Source organism: Cnephaeus nilssonii (genome assembly GCF_951640355.1).
Source record: "Cnephaeus nilssonii genome assembly, chromosome: 7".
Classification (NCBI taxonomy): domain Eukaryota; kingdom Metazoa; phylum Chordata; class Mammalia; order Chiroptera; family Vespertilionidae; genus Cnephaeus; species Cnephaeus nilssonii.
In genome coordinates, this window is record NC_137078.1 from 43,293,680 (window position 1) to 43,308,706 (window position 15,027).

Below are 15,027 nucleotides of genomic sequence, written 5' to 3' on the forward strand. Positions count from 1 at the left end.
CAAAAATGGCTGTAGCCACGGAGCAAGCAGGAGGCTTGGCTCCACTCAAGGTTACAAAGTTTCAATTATAGAAGATAAATAAATCCCAGACACCAGGGCCTCCACTTGGGTCGCCAGGGGGCGTGGCTGGCCTGCAAACCACCACAGGCCCCTTGCCCAAGACACCCCATACCCCAAGGGAACCCCCACCCTGATCTAGGACACCCTTCAGGGCAAACCAGACAACCCCCACCCGTGCACCAGGCCTCTATCCTATCTAATAAAAGAGTAATATGCAAATTGACCATCACTCCAACACACAAGATGGCTGCCCCCATGTGGTCAAAGATGGCTGCCCCCATGTGGACACAAGATGGCCACCACAAGATGGCCAGCAGGGGAGGGCAGTTGGGAGGGACCAGGCTGGCAGAGGAGGGAAGTTGGGGGCGCCTGGGCCTGCAGGGAAGGGCAGTTGAGGGGAACCCAGGCCTGCAGGGGAGAGCAGTTGGGGGGGGACCAGGCCTGCAGGGGAGGGCAGTTAGGGGTGACCAGGCCTGCAGGGGAGGGCAGTTAGGGGCAAACAGGCTGGCAGAGGAGCAGTAAGGCATCAATCAGGCTGGCAGGGGAGTGGTTAGGGGGTGATCAGGCTGGCAGGCAGAAGCGGTTAGGGGCAATCAGGAAGGCAGACAGGCGAGCAGTTGGGAGCCAGCAGTCCTGGATTGTGAGAGGGATGTCCAACTGCCCGTTTAGTTCCGTGCCCTATAGTATCGGGCCTAAATGGGCAGTTGGACATCCCTCGAGGGTTCCCAGATGGAGAGGGTGCAGGCTAGACTGAGGGACACACACCCCCGTTCCCGAATTCCGTGCACTGGGTCTCTAGTATATATATATATATTTTTTAATCCTCACCCAAGGATATATCTATTGATTTTAGAAAGAGGGGAAGTGCCGGGGTTCTTGTTCCAGCATTAAGAAGAGCTCAGCAATCTCTGGAAAGGATTCATGTGTAACTGAAGTAAGAGTCCAGAGATGAAAGATAATTTTGAAAGGCATTTTGGGGTCAGAGGAGCTTTAGCTAAAGGAGCTAAGTTCTCCTTGTCTCAGGACCCCTTTATTAACACAAATTGTCCTAAGGCAGTGGTCGGGAAACTCATTAGTCAACAGAGCCAAATATCAACAGTACAACGATTGAAATTTCTTTTGAGAGCCAAATTTTTTAAACTTAAAGTTCTTCTATTGCCACTTCTTCAAAATAGACTTGCCCAGGCCGTGGTATTTTGTGGAAGAGCCACACTCAAGGGGCCAAAGAGCTGCATGTGGCTCGTGAGCTTCAGTTTGCCGACCACAGTCCTAAGGCAGATGGAGATATACACTTCAAAGGGCAGGGTTTCGTCTACAGAGTCCATTGTCAGAATGGGGAATAGCCTATGGCTGTTCAGGTGCTTGGCCAGTAGGAGGCAATAACATGTAGGTTAAGATGCCCTGAGCTGTCTGGCAGCAAACAATCATCCTTTTCAGGTTCAGGGAAATGCCTTTAGGCATTCCCAATAGGTGACAAGATATGTGACTCAGCCCTTTTTGAGTCCCCAAGTTCCATCATCCTTTTGATGAAATTCTTGCAATTATGACATGCTGGAACTGGCTTCTGGCAGGGAAGAAGGAGGGAGTTGGGGAAGGGGGAGAGAGAGAGAGAGAGAGAGAGAGAGAGAGAGAGAGAGAGAGAGAGAGAGAAACATCAATGTATGAGAGAAACACCTTATTGGTTGCCTCCTTTCAGGGATTGAACCGAAAACCTAGGTATGTGCTCTGACTGAGAATCAAACAGGACAACCTTTGAGTGCATGTGATGTCGCTTCAACCAACTGAGCCACACTGGCCAGGGACATTTAGTAATTTATAATCAAAGTGAATATATATATATATATATATATATATATATATATATATATATATATATTTTTTTTTCTTTTAGCTTTATATTCTTCCTGCATATAATACAATATATAATGTTAGAACCTGTAAAACTTATTATAAATAAGAACTGAACCCCGCCAGCAGGCAAGGGGATCCCAAGGCAGGTGCTGGGCATGGAGGCCACGGGGGCATAGGCTACCAAGGAGACAAAACTGAACCTCACGTCACCCTGCTTGGCCCCAGAGGATGCCTGGTTAGCCAGAGACGGGTAAGATTCCTGAAGGAAGGAACAACCTAAGACAGGCACAGTCGCAGAGGGGCCATCAGGAGAGAATTTGGGGATCAACAGAGGTGGGGCACAGACCCTCACCCCCCCAACATTGCAGGGGCCTGAACCCTAGCCCCTTCTGAGGAAGGTTTCCTGCCCCCATGGCTGCTTCGTGCTTCCCATGCCCAGCTCAGATCAGGACCCAGGTGATAGACAGAGACTTGGCCGACAGCAGCTGCCCTCTCACTCCAACAAGAATTGTTTGAGTTGTCTTGTACCCATGGTGTGGGGAAGTGGGTTTATGATATCTAAATCCAGCCTACCACCAGGAATGTTCAGGACCTACTCAAGAAGGCAAATAATCCTTTCCACTAATATTTACAGGGTAAAATAAGATTGTTGTTAGAGTAATAAATTTGACAGTAAAATAGTAGTCAAGTTTTCAGGCAAATTTAAATTGGCTAGTTGAAACAAGCGAATATTCTAGAAAAATTAATTGTACTGGACAAAAAGGTGTTCCTAAAGTGTTAACTAAAATTTTATTGGTATTTCATCTCATGATAAAATTGTGCACCATGTAATGAACCTAAAACAGTAATATTATAGTGCAAAAAATTAAAATTTAAAAACCATCAAGACTACTTTATAAAATTTTCAAAAGCCTCCTAACATTTAAATCAAAAAAGGAGGGGACAGTAGAAGAATATCATGTAAGGAAAAATATCCTGTAAGTAAATTACATCTAGAAAATTAATACTTTAGAAAATTAATTGTAAGGCTAAAAGCAAGACACCCATGAAAAACACACAAGGTGTCAAAACAAGCCAGAGGAAAATCATTTGGGCAAAAAATGAAATAGGATCCCAAGTCAAATTTATAGAAAATATTCCTTTATTAACTTTTGATTGAGAATATGTTTGTATATTTTCAGAAAATAACTCCGAGACCATGTGAATTCTAGCAACAGAGAGGAATCGACAGGACTACTCCAGCCATGAAGACAGAAGAGAAGCAGTCCAGAGATGGAAGACGCTGATGTGGCCTTCCCATACTAGCAGTTAGCAGCTGTGCATCACTGCAGGTTGCCCAGGACCAAACCAGAGAGAGTCGGACCTGCATCACCACCATTTGTCCACCATCCAGAACTGAAATGTCAGTGCTGACATGTACACATAAGGAACTGTTGGACATTGAAATTGGGTCTCAAAAGAACTGTTGGCCCAGAAAGAAACTCACTACAGACTGATTCATTTGCCTGTCACCATAACCATTATTGCTTGTCTCATTTTCGGTTCTTATAAATGTATTTCTAATAGCACATGATCTCACTCATCTAGGGGAAATAATGAACAACATAGATTGATGAACAAGAACAGACCCAGAAACAAGGAAGCATGGATCAGACTGTCGGGCCTCAGAGGGAGGGTAGGGGAGGATGCGGGTAAAGGGAAGAGATCAACCAAAGGACTTGTGTGCAAGCATATGAGCCTAACCAGCGGTTAAGGATCACAAGGGGGTGGGGGCATGTGTGGGGAGGGGTGTGGGATGGGAATGGGGGGATGAGGACAAATATGTGACACCTTAATCAATAAAGAAATTTAAAAAAATAAGAACTGAAAAAATATATTTTGGTATTCTTTCACTTATACATTTCAATTTGATATAAATTTAAAAAATATATTTTTATTTTAGGGCCAAATATAAACATACCATTATTAAAGCAATATGGTTGTGAATATAAATCATGAAAATGAAAAATACATTTATAACATACTATGATAAAGTTTAATCACTTTCATTTTAAAATTATTTTAGTGTGTCAGTATTCTAACAACAGAATCAAAGATTTTGGTTATTTGCAAATGTGACCTAGAATCATATAATAATATGTATTATAAATATAATGTGTCAAATTTTATGGTATTTTAATTATATTAGTCAGTCTAATTTTGGTTGCATTATTTATAGAATTAATATTAGAGAAAAACAACAGCAACTGTTAAGAACATGATTCTTTCTTTTTCATCTAAAATTGAATTAGAATAAATCCCACAATAACACAAAGTAATATGTCTGATGTGGTTTTCCTTCAGGAAATACTGAGTTTTTAGATTTTTACTAAGTCCCTTGAAAGCTTCATGGTTCTTAGGATGCCTGGAGCCAAATTTGAGCAACTTGGCAGTTTACTATAGGGAATCTTAATTCAAATTCAACAAAATACTGAAAAAAGGAATGCTTTGGGGCAATTAGTTTTCTCCAAGGACATAAATATGACATCCCTGATGGGACCAATGAAGATGTAAATAATATATCTGTGATACTTCAATATGTTAAATGGTGTTAACGATAAAAATTTTAAGTAAGAACTTAATCCTTATTCATTTCATTGAGAGAATTGGGACTACATCTAAAGGCCAAATAAAAGTATATGATAGCTTAACAATTTTTAAAAAACACCCTTATTTAAAACTTATTTACAAATTTATTGTAAAGTATTTCATTTGTTTAATGTATAATGTTGTGAGTTGTATAAATTGATCAGTGACAGAAAGTAAATGACTTGTGTTTATAGTTTTAACAATGCCCTGTGTCCACATTAAATCAATCATTCACCCATCCATTCATTTATTCATTCAGTAAATACTTATTCAGGGTCTACTATGTGTCATATATTATACTTATTTGTGGGGATACAGTGATGACTAAAACAATCAAAAGTGGCTGCTCTCTTCCCCCCTTTTCCAAAACCTATTTCATAAATGGTATTGTATACTTCCTGTTGCATTATTCTGGGATAGATATGGTATTTTAACAATGTTAATACTGATTGCTGGACTCAGATGTTTTCAGCTTGACCTGTTCATTATAAAGTTTTCCATTGGCTTTATTTCATGGTTTTAAGAGCCATAATAATTATTGCCTATAATCCATTAATTCATTAGTTGTTATAAAATGATGATTTCAATTCTTTTTTTTTAAATATATTTTATTGATTTTTTTACAGAGAAGAAGGGAGAGAGATAGAGAATCCGAACATTGATGAGAGAGAAACATCAATCAGCTGCCTCCTGCACACTCCCCGCTGGGGACATGCCTGCAACCAAGGTATATGCCCTTGACCGGAATTGAACTGGGACCCTTCAGTCCATAGGCTGACGCTCTATCCACTAAGCCAAACTGGTTAGGGCAATAATTTCAATCCTTATATTATTTTTGCATTTTATATATATTTTTTGTAAAGAACAAATATCTTTATCAATTAGTTTGTTTTTTGTGAAAAGAATTTTGTCAGGAAAGATAGATTCAATATGTTTGTTCAGGAAAGATGGGATGCTTAATTCCTACTCTATATTTATGTTTGCAGAATAATGAGTCAATTCCCTGAGACAGGGAATTGGAAGTTAAAGTTCGTTTTTCTTTCAGTATCATTATAAACACAGGAATTTTAACACACCGGGATGGGAAAAAATAGGTTTACAATTGTGAGTATGTAAAACACAGTTTATTTGTGTATTATTATTTACTAGAGGCCCGGTGCACGAATTCGTGCATGGATGGGATCTGGCCAGCCCGCCCCAATGGGGCCCCATCAGGCTGGGCCAGTGGGGGGGGGAGGAGCCATGGGGGTGTGGGAGCCCATTGGGGTGGGGCTAGTCAGGGGAGGGGCTGTGGCCAGCCTGGGGGAGGGGCTGTGGACAGTTTGCCGGCTGGCCTTGCCCCCAATTGGGTGTTCGGGATTGATTGGTGGCCGGCCCGGGGTGAGGGAGCTGATCAGGGTCCGGATCAGGCTGGTTGGCTGCCACAGTGTGCATCATAGCCACCAGTCATTCTGGTCGTTCCACTGTTCTGGGCACTGGGCATATATATATATATATATACTAGAGGCCCGGTGCATGAAATTCATGCACGGAGGAGGGGTGTCCCTCAGCCCAGCCTGCACCCTCTCTAATCTGGGACCCCTTGAGGGATGTCCAACTGCCCGTTTAGGCCCGATCCCTCTGCCGGATTGCCCTAACTGCTTTTGCCTGCCAGCCTGATCACCCCATAACTACTCCCCTGCCAGCCTGATCAATGCCTAACTGCTCCCTGGCTGGCCCGAATGCCCCTAACTGCCCTCCCCTGCTAGTCTGGTCACCCCTAACTGTCCTCCCCTGCAGGCCTGGTTGCCCCCAACTGGCCTCCCCTGCTGGCCTGGTCACCCCTAACTGCCCTCCTTTGCTGGCCTTGTAACCCCTAACTGCCCTCCCCTGCAGGCCTGGTCCCCCCAACTGCCCTCCCCTGCAGGCCTGGGTCCTCCCCAACTGCCCTCCCCTGCAGGCCTCGGTCCCCCCCAGTTGTCCTCCACTGCAGGCCTGGTTCCCCCACAACTGCCCTCCTCTGCTGGCCTGGTCACCCCTAACTGGCCACAACTGCCCTCCCCTGCAGGCCGTCTTGTGGTGGCCATCTATGTCCACATGGGGGCAGCCATCTTTGACCACATGGGGGTGGCCATCTTGTGTCTTGGAGTGATGGTCAATTTGCATATTACTCTTTTATTAGATAGGATATATATATATATATATATATATATATATATATATATATTATTGCATTATTTGTTTGTATTATAATTGTAAACCTACTTTTGCCCACCTCTGTATTTGATGTTTAAATCCAGTTCTCTCCTTGCTCTTTCAATGGTTAAATTGTTCACTTTTCAAAGTTGGCTTCTAGGATATTTCAAAAAATCCTAGAGATCTTAGCTCCCTCTCTTTTAGTGAAATGGGACATTTTAGACTTTTCTTGTAGAATTTTTGCTCCAAGTCTGGGGTAACTTGTTTTTCTAGGGAACATTGTCTCCTTTTGTTACACATGGTGTTCAAAGACCACATTACAAGTGCTGGGTGCATTCATTGCTACATGATTGGCTTTTAGAGGACAAACCTAGCAACAACACTGATTTTGTTCCTAAAAATTAATAATACATTCATATTGTTACTTGTGATTCAGATTTAAGATGAAAGGATTTTTAATTTTAAATAGGTGGCTATACTCCTCACCCATCTAATTTTGGTTGCATTGTTTTTATAATTAATATTAGAGAAAAATATCAGCAACTGTTGGGGACATGATACTGGACTAATAGAAACAGATTTTGGGGTAGTTTCGACCCATGCAACAAGAGGTCACCTGTTTGATTCCCAGTCAGGGCACATGCCATATTTATGGGCTCAATCCCTGGCAGGTTTGGTTGTTGCAGAAGGCAGATGATTGATATTTCTCTCTCATTGATGTTTCTGTCTCTCACTTCCTCGCCCTTACTCTCTCTCTAAACTCAATGAAAAACATTTTTCTTTAAAGTGGTTACTCCTGTGATTCTTTTATTCTTAGTGGTGGATACAGACAATGCAGAAGACTCTAGCAAAGTATTACATTTTACTTAATCAATGATTACCCTTTGTATTAGAAGTAGAAATATAATCTCATTCTTGAAGGTACTTATAGTTTTCTTTTAATCACACATTAGGTCTTCTCAACTCTTCTTATATAAAATACTTTTTTTTCCAGAAATAACACTCTCTTCTATCTAATATTTTATGACAAGAGAGCCAGTCAATTAAACATAATTGTGCCACCTTTAATCTTTTAAATCCTACAAAAATAAGTATTTCATTTGGATGTCATTATCATTTTAGATTCATAATGGCCAAGCAAACCTCTCATAACGATGACAGAATTTCTGCTAATTATCTAAAAAAAAAATTGTAATGAATAGTCTTACAACAATTTATCTTAAATTTCTTTCTGAGTAATTATCATGTGATTCACTAAGAGGAAGAGGAAAAAAGAGAAGAAATTTTTTATCATATCCCATTGTCATTTACTTCTTGAGATATTTAGTCATAACATAAATTATTTTAATGTGGATTTTTAATTTAATGAAATGAAAATTGTAATGATGACAAATGCATAAGATTTTAACTGCAAGTAATAAAACTCAACAAAAAACTTTTATTAAAGTATGTAACTCACCATCTTGAATAATCACAGCATAGAAAATTGTGACATTACTTCACCATTAGAAATTCACTCTATAATTTGAGTGTGCCGTCAAATAAGGTGGTATTGCTTAATGTAGATATTACAGAAAATAAATTACAAAGGCATTTTTCTCTTGAAAGTTAAATATGTTGCTATATATTAGCTGTTAATAGTCAAAACCATGGAGAAATATTTTCAAATGTATAAAATGTGTCAAATGTTGAATATAAAATAAGTATTATATTACATACATGTATTGGGAGTTAAGCAACCAATATATTGACACCTATTGACCAATTGGATATAAATCTTAGTTTCCCACACACCTAAATTTTGCCTATGTTTAAACAACAATGAGTTTCCTGGACTTTCAAAAACAGATTTTGGGGTAGTTGGAGGGAATGGGCCAGGAAATGGGCCAAGATACCTTTCCAACATTTATGATGCCCTTTCTGGTCCTATGAAGGCCATAAAAATAACTTCTGATACCTAAAATAATTACACTCACAGAGACCAAGAGGAGAACGGTAGCTTCCACTACAGGATGGGGCTTTTCACTTAAAAAAAAAAACAAACTATATTTCTTTATTGATTTCAGAGAAGAAGAGAGAGATAGAAACATCAATGAGAATCATTGATCATCTGCCTCCTGCACGCCCCCTACTGGGGATCAATCCCACAACCCAGGCATGTGCCCTGGGGCAGGATCAAACCTGGGACCCTTCAGTCCACAGGCTGACGCTTTATCCACTGAGCCAAGCCGGCTAGGGCTGCTTTTCGCTTTATACCTTGTATTTTTCTCTTAAGATACTTGTTGAGATCAGTCTCTTCAGGACCACTAACAGCTCCCCTCTCTTCGGTTATCTAAAACTTTTGTCTTACTCCCAAATTTCTTTTCATACTCTATTTGCACTCTGCTCTTAGCAATTTTCCCTCAAGAGTAAGGCTCTGTCCTTTGGGATCAGAGAAGGAAGCCCACACCTAGCAGGAGGCCTAAAATGAAAGACATGCGTTCTCAGTGTTGACTAGAATGTGGAACAACCAAGCTTGCATGCAATGTAAGTTATTATAACAGTATCGGAAAACTCTCTGGAAGTATCAAAGACTCCTGGATATGTCCATGGCTAGTGGTCCTACTCCTAAGCTTATACCCAGCAGAAATCCATTTATTTGTTCACAAAATGATTTTCACAAGAATGTGTATAGAAGCACTATTCCTAATAGTTCACAAAACTGGAAATCACCAAAATGTCCATCAATATTAAAATGGATATATTGTAGTATGTAAAAACAATAGAAGATAGCAATCAATAATTTTGAATGCATTCAATAATGTGGGAGATCTCTTAAACAAGATTTTGGGCAAAAGAAAGCAGGCCCAAAAGAGTAGACACTGTATGGTCCAATTCACATAAATTTAAAAACAGCAAAAGTAATGTCTGGTGTTAGAAGTCAAAATAGTAGTTGCCATTGCAAAAATGTTATTTTATTTCTTGATCTTGATACTGATTGTGTGTTAACTCTGAAAATCCAGTCATCTGTACATGTTTAATCTTTAAATTATATTTCAATAAAAAAGTTTACTTAAAAATACAAATAATAAACAGGGAGCTGGTTATGGTCATAGTATGGCTAAATGGTAAAATCTGTTTGAACTTGGTAAAAATGCATATTTCATCTGTGCTGGGGATAGAGGGAAAAATTTATTCTGCTTCTGTAGTCCTTGAGTAACTGGAGGTGATATAATTACTTTTAAAAATTTGAACATACCCTTTGGATGCATGTAGAATCCACTCTTGGGAAATGTTTATTTGTAGAGGTCACATGTTCATTACTTTGGGCCAGAACCCATTGCACTTTTGGTATTATTTAATAAGAGTATTGCTTTTCTGTTGAGAAAGGTTGGACATTGCTAATTAAATAGAATTAAACTCAATGCTATCCGCCGTCTCTGCTGTCAGAACCTATTCTCTGCTCTATGAAAAGACTCATGAAACAGCAGCTAGTCTTCACTAACTTATTTCATTCAATTAAAATTAAATCACACAACTGAACTATTTTTCTTGTTTTCCACCCTTATATAACATTTTAGTTAATTGCTTAATTAAAACAGAAGCTTGACATTTGTTTCTCTTTAGGAAAAAAAGAAAAAGAAAACACACTCACTGCTACTTTCTAATTCAGTTATTCTACAGGAAGCTCTAGAAATTACCTTCTATCACCAAAGAAAGAAGTAGATTATACTTTTCCATGAAAATGTTTATTAAAAAGATACAAGCATGCTAGTTATTAAGTTCAATGTCAGGTTTCAGTTTATAGGAAAGCATTTAAAATGTAACCATATTCAACAATATCTCTAGTTTTCACTTCATACACACACACACAATTTCAGGAATACTATCTGGATTTTCCTTAGTATTTTCATCATTTTCCAGTAGTGATTTTGCATATGAAAATAGTGACTATTTATTGGCAGAAATATATATTACTGTTGCTCCAAAAATCTAATCCTGTATAATAAAAGGCTAATATGCAAATTGCCCAAATGGCGGAATGACCACCAGAGGAAAGACACAACACAGGAGCTGCCCCCTGGTGGTCAGTGCGCTCACACAGGGGGAGTGCCGCTCAGCCAGAAGCTGGCTCACAGCTAGTGAGTGCAGCGGCAGTGGCAGGAGCCTCTCCTGCCTTCGCCAGCGCTAAGGACCCCTCGGTGGACATCCCCTGAGGGGTCCCAGACTGGAGAAGGCACAGGCTGGGCTGAGGGACCCTCCACCCGCAGTGCACGAACGTCGTGCACCGGGTCTCTAGTCTCGATTATAATGACTACCATTTGTACAGTGGCTACTATTTTGGCATTGTCAAATTGTTTTGTGTATATTAACTCATTTAATATTCATAATATCCTATGAAATAGGTAATATTATTATGTACTTTCTATAAATGAGAATACTGAGGCACAGGGTAGTTAAGTGATTTTTCCAAGATTATACAGCTAGTAAGTGACAGAGCTGGGATTTTCATCCAGGATTTTATTTAATTATATTAATTTGTCTGTGGGAATCACACTTTTAACCACTGTAATGCCTTCAAAAATATTTACATAGGTCAATAGTTAAGTCAAAATTTTTTCCTATTAATTCTCAGCTATTTGCTGAGATTCTACAATATGTGTTTCTGATGTGCAGTGAGTAAAGCAGGTATAGTCTTTGCCCTCATGAAACCTAAAGACAATAAACATATAGATGTTAACTGAACTTATTGTGGTAAGCATATCACAGCATATGTAAGTCAAGGCATTATGCTGGCTTTCCAACGCTACCCTGGGAGGGCTCCATACGTAAGGTAACCAGATTTTAACATTGGTAAAGCGGGACACCATTGACCGGGTGTGTGTGGAGGGGGGGTCCTTTTTTTTAAAAATATATTTTATTGATTTTTTACAGAGAGGAATAGAGAGGGATAGAGAGTTAGAAACATCCATGAGAGAGAAACATCAATCAGCTGCCTCCTGCACACCCCCTACTGGGGATGTGCCCGCAACCAAGGTACATGCCCTTGACCGGAATCGAACCTGGGACCCTTGAGTCTGCAGGCCGACACTCTATCCACTGAGCCACACCGGTTTCGGCTGGGGGGAGAGGGGGGGGGGTTCTTGATTAAAAATTTGGTCTATATTGTAATCGCTTTTGGTTTTTTTAATAAAAGGAAATTCACTTCTTAGGTCATCGTTGAATTTGCATCCTCTTTTCTTACTCATTATGTTAAAAATCTAAAAAAAATAATTTAAAATTATATTATAAATTATTATATACATATTGCTTAAAAACACAGTAAGTAGGTACATAATTACATGAACATATTTTATTGTTAGTTTATAAATTAAATTAATTTGATTGTTATAAAGTAACTATATTTTAAAAATTATTTTAATCCTATATTTCTTTCTAAATAATAACAATAGTAACTTGTATTATTTTTCCTCTGAATTTGCCGTAACGTAAGTCACAAGTGTCACTTTCAAGGCCGGCACTAGACTTTTTGCCGCCACTATAAAATATAAATAATATGAGTACTGTCTGCTAAATTCAAGAAAATTTATGTATTTATGAAATAAATAAATTACTTACCTAAATTATCTGAATAGCTGATTTGTAATGACATCACTTGTTTAACTAGCTTCCTAGCACGCAGTACGATGTGTATCGTCTGAGAGACAGTTACAAAATGTTTTCGTCATTGCCAATCCCAAAAAATGCCATTGTTCATTAAGTCCAAACAATGGTGGTCGAATTCTAACAACTGATCAACAATGCGAACTTTGATAAGCAGTTCTCGATAAGCAGTTCTCAACAATTATTTGTTATTATTAAAGTTTAACATTATAAAATTAACAAAAATAATATTAGGAAAGCATTTAAAATGTAACCATATTCAACAATATCTCTAGTTTTCACTTCATACACACACACACAATTTCAGGAATACTATCTGGATTTTCCTTAGTATTTTCATCATTTTCCAGTAGTGATTTTACATATGAAAATAGTGACTATTTATTGGCAGAAATATATATTACTGTTGCTCCAAAAATCTAATCCTTTATAATAAAAGGCTAATATGCAAATTGCCCAAATATAAAACTCATATCCTGGCTAAATAGCCACATGGCCGCCGAAAACCGTATATTCCCTTCCCGTTCTCCCGCCATTCCCTAGCTTGTCGTGCATTCTTTCCAAAAATCGGGACTTTTTTAAAACGCCGCGGGATGCGGGACAAATTGTTAAAAATCGGGACTGTCCCGCCAAAAGCGGGACGTCTAGTCACCTTATCCATACGGCGTTGTTCTCGGTTCTCATGTAACTTAAAGGGAAACTTTTCACAAAGTCCAGAGCCCTTGATGTCCTACCGATGAAGGAGGAGGAGTCCTCAAATTCCGTGCAGCAGAAGCCCACCTAGGTGGCACCAACCTTGACTTCCAAACGGAGCAGTGCATCTACAGAAGGAAGCGCGATGGCTCCACAGCAGGAACCTGAGGAGCACCCGGGAGACGTTCCTGCTGGCAGCTCGTGCCGTTGTTGCCTTGAACACCCCGCTGATGTCGGTGCCACATGGTCCGGAATCATCGGCCAGCGAGCTGTGCTGAAGTTTGCTGCTGCCCCTGGAGCCACTCCTGTTGCTGCCGCTTCACTCCTGGGACCTTCACCACCCAGATCCCGGCAGCCTTCCGGGAGCCAAGACCTCTGGTGGTTCCTGACCCCAGGGCTGACCACCAGCCTCCGTGTAACACAGACTCTCCTCTGCGCTATGTGGACATTGCCATCCCTTGCAACAACAAGGGGGCTCACTCAGTGGGGCTGATGCGGTGGATGCTGGCCGGGGAAGTACTGCACATGCGTGGCACCATCTCCTGTGAACACCCGTGGGAAGTCATGCCTGATCTTTACTTCTACAGAGATCCTGAAGCGATTGAAAAGGAAGAGCAGGCCGCTGCTGAAAAGTTTGATGGAAAATAAACAGTTTCTAAAAGTGGTGGGGGAAAAAAGCATTATATTGTACACTTTAAATTTATTCAGTGCTGTATATCAAATATATCTCAATAAAACTGAAAGAACAAAAGACAACAACATGTGAGAATCAATGAATAAACATACTAGTACAACTAAAGAAAAAGACAATCACAGGTAGCTCTGGGTTTGCACAGTTCAATAATAAACAAATTTCAGTGACTACATTTACTTAAATAAAGTCAATTCCTCAACAACATGGTTCAAAATTCAGGTACCATACTATATTAACTATGAGTATTTCATATGGTACAAAACAGCCTGTTGACTCTTCAGTCCACAAATTGCTACAGAAATAACAGATGCAACCTAGCTGGTGAATAGAGCATTGGCCCGTGGACTGATGGGTTCGATTATGGTCAAGGGCACCTACCTCAGTTGAGGCTTGATCCCGGTGCAGGAGGAAACCAATCGATGTTTCTTTCTCACATGGATGTTTCTCTATCTTTGTCTCTCTCCCTCCACTCTCTCTAAAAATCAATGGAAAAAAATCCTTAGGTGAGGATTAACAAAAGAAGAAATATCAGATGCACATTATAATCAGTAAGCATTCACATCACTTCTTTCATCTGTTATACAGTTCACTTATATACAGCAAAGCCTCTCCATATGTTGCTTCTTTGTCTCCCAGTGATAAAACCCACATGACAGTACACAAATATGAGTACCTGAAAGGGGCAATTGGCAACAAAGATGAACATGCAGCCAAGTTCCAAAGAGTGATAATGCTGACAGTGAAATTAAAATTGAATGTAAGTGGAGTTGTAGAAGAAATAGCTGATCACGTTTGACAGTGTTGCCATTTCAGAAACTCAGGATATGCAGCCATGGGAACTTAGCGAAGGTGAATTTATTGACATAAATGGGAAAAATGATTTTGACATGAAAGACAAAGATGTCCCAGAGTAAGTGACTTGAGCAAAAATCTTCACATTAAAAAACTCTTGAAGATATTTCATGACGCTGAAAAGCACATCAGATAAAGTGTTAGGAACTAATCCAAACTTAGAAAGAAGTATGATCATTTGTCAAGACATAAAAAAGGCGCTTGCACGGCTGAAACTGGTTTGGCTCAGTGGATAGAGCGTCAGCCTGTGGACTGAAAGGTCCTGGGTTCGATTCCGGTCAAAGGGCATGTACCTTGGTTGCGGGCACATCCCCAGTGGGCAGCTGATAGATGTTTCTATCTCATTAATGTTTCTAACTCTCTATCCCTCTCCCTTCCTCTCTGTAAAAAAAAAAAAAAAAAAATTAATAAAATATATTTTTTTTAAAAAA

The 15,027-nt window shown here is 39.7% G+C and overlaps 1 pseudogene across 1 annotated transcript in view; it reads left to right on the top strand.

Moving 5' to 3' along the window:
- LOC307102865 (small ribosomal subunit protein uS2-like) overlaps window positions 1-14,540 on the top strand; it is a 35,714-nt pseudogene extending 21,174 nt beyond the window's left edge. The window contains exons 2-3 of the transcript in view: window positions 13,053-13,682; window positions 14,330-14,540. The product of the transcript in view is annotated as a small ribosomal subunit protein uS2-like (transcript). The remainder of the gene's footprint in view (window positions 1-13,052; window positions 13,683-14,329) is intronic.
- The last annotated feature ends 487 nt before the right edge of the window (window positions 14,541-15,027 follow it).